Source organism: Arachis ipaensis, chromosome B03 (assembly GCF_000816755.2).
Source record: "Arachis ipaensis cultivar K30076 chromosome B03, Araip1.1, whole genome shotgun sequence".
NCBI lineage: Eukaryota > Viridiplantae > Streptophyta > Magnoliopsida > Fabales > Fabaceae > Arachis > Arachis ipaensis.
In genome coordinates this window covers 107,793,770-107,802,515 of record NC_029787.2, presented here as the reverse complement: position 1 = coordinate 107,802,515, position 8,746 = coordinate 107,793,770, and positions in this window count along the sequence as shown.

Genomic DNA, 8,746 nt, shown 5'->3' with positions numbered 1-8,746 from the left:
TAACTAACCTATTTTTCAATTAGTTAGCTCCATTTGACTACATTCTTAATTGGAGTTAAATCTTAAAATGGTTTCTAAAATTGTATTTAAACTTCAAGGTGGTCCCTAAAATTAATAATTATCCAAATTTATTCTCGAAGTTGTACTTCGGGACTCATAATAGTCCCTAAGACACTTTCCGTTTATCGTCAGCGATTGGAAAGCTGAGTTGGACTGAAACGATGTCATTTTATACTACTTAAAAAAAAAAAATAATCCCCTTCGAGGCCCCCTCTCCAACTATATTCTCACACTCACAACGGTAAACACATGGAGGTTTTCTCAACCCTCTCTGTCGCCGCCTCTTTTTGGCCTCCGTTTCGGTGTTGCGCCGCTCATCCCTCCTCCCCAACCTAGTCTCTCACACTCAAACACGGTAGAGGCAGAGCACAAAATCCCAACCTAGTCTTGTTCCAGCGCAATTTGCCAGCCTCCATCTCGTCGCCGCACTGCTCGTTAGCCTCCATCTCATCTCCACGCTGGTCGCCAACCCCTCTGTGTCATTACATCATCTTGTTTCTCATCGTCACTGCTCGCTTCTGCCTCCCTCTCTACTCGTCACGCTTACTGCAGCTTCCCTCTCTACTCGTCGTTGTTGCTGCTTGCACGTCAGCGCTCTTCTCTTGTTTCCTTTCTGTCTCCCTCTACCTCAGCTCTCTCTTCTCTCTTCTGGTTCGATTCTCTCTCTCAGCCATGGTGAGTTTTTTTTAAATTTTTTTAGTTATTCAATCATTGTTCTTTAATGTTCTAGGTGATTAGTTGTTGTTGATCCTGTTTCAATAAACATCAATGGTTGATTTTAGCTGTTTTCTATTATGTAGTTATTGGAGTAAATTCCCAAAATGGTCCCCCGGATTGGGCCCATGCACCAATGTTGCCCCTCAATTTCTAAATGCTCTAAATGCACCTTCCAATTAAACTCTATGCGAAATCCTGGTCCTTCCACCCAATTTCGGCATGACTCAGCAGCCGGAGCGCTGAGCTGGCGGTTCCACCTCCACGTAGGCTTCATCACCCTCCATCATCACCATCGTTCCTCCTCTTCTCCCAACGGAGCCACTACCCTTCTTTCTTCTTCCTATCCTCCTTTCCCTTTCTCCCTTCCTCAAGCATTGTAGCCTTTTCCTTTTCTCAGTTCACCAGCCTTCAGATCACTACCTCAGGACCACCGCCGCAACCCTTTCTCTTTTCTTCTTCCTCTCTTCTTTTCTCTTCTCCTCTGTCCATTGGCCTAAGGCTGAACCACCACCGCGAGCCACCATAGCCTCCACCATCTGCGACCATAGTGTCCAACCTCCTCCTTCTACCCTCTCCTTCCCCGTCAGGTCCAGAGACGTCGAGCTTTCTTCTTGGCGAACCACCTCCGTCGGGCCCGAGCTTATTGTCGCTGCCAATCTGCCATCTTCATCACCCTCTTCCACGCACTAACCCTAGCCCTATCGTAGCTTCCAGCATCTCCATCGTCACCACCATCACCTCCGGCCTTAACCTAGCACCGCCAAATCTTCCTCTTCCATTTTCTCTTCTCAGCTAAAGAGCCGGGTACCTTTATCTTTGTTTCTCATCACCAAACTACTACTACCGCAATAGCCGCTGCAACCACTACTCTGTCGGTGTCCTCCCCTCGTTTGCTTCTCCTTGTCATTTTCATCACCCATGATGACTAACCCTCTTCTCCTTCCTCACGTTTCAGTTTGCCTTATTTTCCTGTCTGACCACCCCAACTTTCCCTATTAGTTTAGGTTTATTTAGAATTTAGTTTTAATTTTCACCAGTTTTAGGCTTAGTTTAGTTTAATTTTCTGTTTTAATTGATTTTAGGTGGTTATGATAGGTTAATTTAGTTTGTTGGATTCTGATTGTTGTTGAAAGTGTATGAAAATATTCTCCAAGCAATCTTTCAATTCCCCTCCATCACAAAACGACACCGTTCTGATTCATCCACCCCCTCCAATGGACAGAGGAGAAGAGAAAAGAAGAGAGGAAGAAGAAAAGAGAAAGGGTTGCGTCGGTGGTTCTGAGGTAGTGATCTGAAGGCTGGTGAAATGAGAGAAGGAAAGGGCTACAATGCTTGAGGAAGGGAGAAAGGGAAAGGAGGATTGGAAGAAGAGAGAAGGGTAGTGGCTCCGTTGGGAGAAGAGGAGGAACGATGGTGATGGTGGAGGGTGATGAAGCCTACGTGGAACTGGAATCGCCAGCTCAGCATTCCAACTGCTGAGTCATGCCGGAATTAGGTGGAAGGACCAGGATTTCGCACGGAACTCAAATTGGAGGACTATTTTGGGGATTTACTCGTAATTATTGCTGATTTTTTTATTGTTGTTATTTTTTGTAATTGTTGCTGTTTAGGTTGATTGATACTTGTTGTTTAAGTTGATTGATCCTTTTTGCTTGTTTGCTGGTTTTTTTTGTGATCTTTTGTGTTGTTAGTTTTTATTTTTGTAATCTCTTGAAGAAGAAGAATTTTGATTGCTGTTTTTTTTTTTAAATATAAAACGACTTTGTTTTGTGTCAGCATGGCAGAAATCAGTCTAATTTAATTTTTTGATGGTAGACGATGGACGGAAAGTGTTTTAGGGACTACTATAATTTTTGGAGTGTAACTTTGAAGATAAATTTAGATAATTATTAATTTTAGGGACCATTTTAAAAATTGAGTATAACTTTAGAGATCATTTTAAAACTTAACTCCTCCTAATTAATTTCCGAGCAGAAGTTATATATATATATATATTGTTACGGCCTGGCCCAAACCTTCCGCTGGCTTGGGCCGACCTGAGCTCCACCCGACCCGAACGGTCAGGGATTAGGACGCTCCGTCGCCAACCCGGACACGCGTCCGTGACAGCTCACCCATAGCTGTGAAGGGAACGTCTCGGGAATAGTGGGCCTGCCTTCACAGGGCCCACAGGGCCCACCTCTGACAATATATAAGGGGAAGATTTACTCTTCCCCAGAGGTACGTCACATACTCTATCACCCTTTCCGCCTGCACACCTTACTGACAAAAGCGTCGAAGTGTCTTTGCAGGTGGCACCCCCCTCACACGAAGTACTCGGGACCTCGCGTACCGCTGACCGGCAGTCCACGACTTGACGACCCCCTACCAACATCCCGGATCACAACCCGAACCGTTCAGCAACCGACCTACCGAACATATATATATGCTTAAACCCTCATTTTAATCATTATATATATCTTATTAGTTTTATTTTAGATTGATGAATCTGAAATAATGTTTCGTGTTACCTACTGAACTATTGTCTTATTACTTTCTCTAGATATATTTTTCAAGGACTATTTTATATGTTATCATATTACATTAACAAAATAAATATTTAAGTACGTCTTATCTAAACAAAGGAAGTGCATAGACGAAGCAGTAGTAGCAAGCAATATTTCTAAAATACTGGAAATATATTTTGTATAAAAACAGGACTATTAAAAGCTAAAGCAGTCTGCATTAACTTATAGAAAAGTATTTTAATTTGTTAATGTTATATATATGAATACGAAACATATGAATGGAGGTAGGTGAGTGAATAGGGAGGTTTAATTTATTGGCTTATATCAAGGCACGCATATATAACAAATTAAAAGGGGACTGAGGGAGGTTTGATATGGCACGTAGAATTATTTTTTAAAAAATATATTTTAAAAAAATATATATACTAAATTTCTGTTATTTCTAAAAATTTTATGTTATAGATTAATTGTATTATTTTTAAAATCTTGTTTTATAGATGATGAAACTCAATAATTCTTTTCCCAACTGTGTCCCCTTAGTTTCTTTATTAACCCTAGAAAAATAAATCGTTTCCATCGTAATAAATTACTTATTTTTTTCTCAACAAATATGTAATATTAGAAAACTAATACTATAATAACTAATTTCAATTAATATTATAGGTTAAACAAGTTCAGTATAAAACTATTAAAAATGAATTTTTGTTGAGTTTGAATTTCGAATATTTTTTTAATTGAATTTTTTTATTTTTGTTTTTTGATAGCAACCATTGATTGTGTAATGTGATTCCCAAAACTCTCTCTATTACTATTAGATCAACATTTTTGGTAGTTAAACTCAACAATATTTCATGCAAATTTATGATAATTATAATAAATAAGCGCGAGGTGCTTGAACTAGTGTTCATCATCAAAGCAAAATCTTATGCATAACGTTGGTTTACTTAATCAGATAGTTCTTATATAATTATACAACAGTGCTCTAGGGCCAATGATATTTTATCAATTGAAGCTAATATTTGTTCAACAATTACATTCAGTGTATTTTAATACACTAACACAAAAAAAAAACAGTTCAGATGCAGTAGTGCACGTGCACGCATGCAGCATGCTCTTTTCTCAAACGGAAAACTAGATTTCTTTTTCTCACACCCCTCTTCAAAAATCACTAGCTAAGTATCAATCCTTACAATTCCTCACTTTTTGCCATTGTTAATCCCAACCTTCCCTCACCTTTTATTCCTCTTAACTCCACTTTTCTTATACGCTCCAAAGCTATGGAGACTTGTAGCAACTCAAGAATTAAAAAACCCACTAATATTACCCTTAGCAAAAAGCTTGTCATTATTGAGGAAATGTGATAGTGCTTTAAATATTCATAACATGAGGAGGTTAAATATTATTTAATAATTATTAACTTTTATTTTTAAATATTAAAATGTCTAATTTCATATATTTTGAGGGCAAAAAACCATTATAAGCCAATACCATCTAGAATTTACGTATATAAGCCAAACTGAAAATGGTTTCAGTAATGCGCCAGAACGTATATTAATATAAATCGAACCAACGTGGTTCGAACTGCATAGTCTCGAATTATGGTTGGTTTAATTCGAACCAAAATGGTTCGAATTACTTTGTCAGCTTTCTCTCTATAATTCGAACCACCCTGGTTCGAATTATATGCACTTGAAGTTCGAACCATCTTGGTTCGATTTATTAACAATAGTCAACATGTAATTCAAACTGCACTGGTTCGAATTACTAATAAATGCAATTCGAACCACGTTGGTTCGATTTATATTATATACGTTCTGGCGCATTACTGAAACCATTTTCGGTTTGGCTTATATACGTAAATTCTAGATGACATTGGTTTATAATGATTTTTTGCCCTATATTTTGATTTGAGAAAAAGATAAATAAATTATTGATTTTTTGTCTTATGAATATTTTACGTAAATTTTTCTGTTTATTTGGACTTGTAAAATATAATGGAGATGTCTGATATGAATTTTATTCTGCAGAGGTGACAGTTACAACGGTGTTCCACGTAAATGTTATAGAAAGGTAATAACAGGACAAAAAAGTCTCCCAAATCTCAAACAATGTCGTTTGAATCTCAATTCTCTCCCAAACTAATTCTGAGTGAGTGAGTGAAATTATTGAGGCTCTTTGCACTTTTTTTTTCCGTCTTCTTCGATCTTCAGGTAATACTATGCTATCTCCATTCACTTCTTCTTAGTCGGTGTTCTATGTGCAATGCATCAATCAATTGCTTCATTCATATTAGGTTACTTGTTCCCTATTCTTTCACTTGCTTTCCCCTTATCCCACTCATTAATCTACCATCACATCTACTTGTGAGTAATCAAATTGGGGCACCGCACAATCTTAGCTTGCCCACCACCTGTTTGATGCAATTTTTCATAATTTAAAATTTCAACACTTCTTCATTATTTTTAGGGCTCTCTCTCTATAGATTTTTTTATATATTTTTTTTAACATTTTTAGACCCAACAATTATAAAAGTTACTTTCTTTTTTCTAAATTACTTTCTCTACGTTTGCCACCTTCTTACTCTGTATACTCTATTGCTTAATTGCTACTTGGTGCCTGAGTTACCGTACTCTTATTAGTGTCTTGGAAACAAAGGAAATTACTAGCTGCTACTACTGCAGTGTATTAAAGTAAAGAAAAAAAGATGTGGTTATCCCTCCTCCAGTAAGGCCTCCAAGGATCACACAATTTCTAATGACGTCATTTGAGTATAAAGGGAGAAACTGATAAAGACTCAAAGGTACTTGAGGCTCCTCTTCCTACTCCATAAGGACCGGAGGAGCACCGTAGGGAACCGTACTGCCACGATCATCAACAGGAGGCGCCATGAATGACCCAGAACTGAGGATATCACTGCAAAGAGAAAAGGATTTAAATGTGTCCTATGACTCCATTTCAGCACTGAGGGTTTCTTTGTCCCTAACCTTTTCCAAACCATCCAGGTAGGATACCATAACAGCCACCTCAGTAGAATGGATCCATGTCAGACATTTCCATTAAGTTTTGCAGCTCCAGATGGATAGAGGGATCCAAGTGTCTAAATTTTAAGGAGGTCAAGGACTTAAATGTATTTTTCAATCTTTAAGGACTTAAATGTTCACAGGACAAAAGGTTAGGAACCTATTTGTCCTTTACTCTTTTGATTTTTATTTAGTTAATAGATTGAACTTTATATTAATTAGTGAATTTAGGATTTTCTTTATTTTAACCTAATATGAGATTATAAATATGTTTTGTGATGAAATCATGTTATGGACAAGGCAAAAGTGAGGTTGATGAGTGAGTTCATCTCTTATTGCAATAAGAAATTAGGTAGAAGGTTAAGTGATTTTCTTTTATTCAATTCTTAAACGATGGTGCAGACAATTGAGTTTATTGAGTGAGTCCCTTTCTTGTTGCATCAAGAAATTAGATATAAAATAAAGTGATCTTTTTGTATTTAATTTTAATATATTCTTTTTATTTTTAATTTTTAATTTCAATTTATCTTTTTTTTTATTTTAATTTTTGTCTTAGTTTCTTATTTATCCCTTATTTTTGTAACAAAATCATTATAAGAAAAATGTTGAATACCGTCGGATTGAATTTGACGGTGTATATATATATAGCGTTGAAAATTGTTTACCGATAAATTATTTTGTCCGATGCTAATTATCGGTAGATTTTTGTCGGTTTTTTAATGAATTTGTCGAGACTAAGTTGCTGACTACCGTCGAATTATTCTGAGGTAACTTTGGCGCCATATTATGTGTTTTGGCACCTAATTATTGTCGGATTTGTCCGTTGGTATATTCGACGGTAGTTTTTTCACAATTAAGCCACAATTAGTAGTCAAATTAAATTTTTTGTTAACATAATTAGGACAGAAATTCAAAATTACTAGAAATCAACTAATAATTTTATTAAAAATCAATTATATAAATATAATAAAATGTCACAAAATTAGAATATAATGAAATAGACATAAAATAAATTAAATCCCTAATCCCTATAGATCCCGGTAATCGTCATCGTCATCTTCCCCCTACTGAAGCAGCATAATAGGTACTGATGTCGGTGCTCTACCAGCAGCACTACAAGAAAAACACCCATTCAGGTACACTTGAAAAGTGTAGCCAAAAGTGAAAAAAAAATGATGCCTTAGGCTACGGCTACGCTTTTTGGGGTGATTCTTATTCGGCCGTTGCCTATTCTCAAAGGCTACGCTTTTCTGCACCAAGTGCTACGCTTTTGGCGTTTGGGAATAGGCTACGCTTTTCAACTGATGTTGTCCAGAAACAAAGGCTACGCTTTTCAGCTTTCATTTTTCCAGAATAGGCTACGCTTTTCAACGCTACTGCATCACTTGTAAAGCGTAGCTGATAGAAGAAAAAAAAATAAATTGATGTCAAATAGAGCACCTAACATTTGCGACTGAATTGAACATATATTGAAGCAAATTCTTGGCTTCTCCCATTGAGCGCAATGATTCCGACTGAAATGAAGGGCACAGACCTCATTTTGGATCCTGTTGCATAAAGATTCAACCAATTGATTTCTGTCAAATCCCATATTAACCACTTTCTGAAGAAGCTCTTCGTCAATCTGCAAAACCATGATATTGGTGGATTTTGTATATATGAACTGATTATAATATATCCAGAAATTCAAATGAAAATGCAACAACAAAAGCCAAAGTTTAGGTTCAAAATCAGCAACAATATCAACTCAGCCAGAGCATTCCAAATTTTAAATATTCACAAACAAACCAACAAATCATGAAACAAAAACTATAGATATTCAATTGGAGCACCTAAATCTTTTCAAATGCATGTAAGAACTAGAAAAGGAAAAATTAAGGGGAAAAAAAATTAAGCTTTGCCACCAACCTTAATCCTTTCGTTCTTTTCACGGGAGACAGTGACAGAATCACCAAAAGCACCAGCTTTGCCACCAACCTTAATCCTCTCTTAAAGGAACTTCTCCTGAACTTTTTTTGGATGCAACCTGATAAAACCAATTAATTAAGCTTAGGATAAAACCATAAAGAATAATTAGGCAAAAATATGATTTATAAATCAAATTAGACATAATAAATAAATTATATGATGATTAAATGTATGCCAAAGACCAACTTTGAAGCATTTCAAAAATGGTAGAATAGAAAGAATCAATGTTAAAGAATCCTATACATATTCTGCCAACAAATAAATATTTATTCACCACTTTTTAAGTTAAGTACTTATGTAAATTTATATGCCTACAAATATTTATTCACATTCACCCTTATCAGTCACATGAAACTAGTGTCAAATTACAAAATACCATGATCCATATTCTCCCCCATTGCTACTGTACCAAAAAGTGATAGCGACGAATAAAAAGATTGTTATGCAAATCTGTTTTATAATTACACATGATGT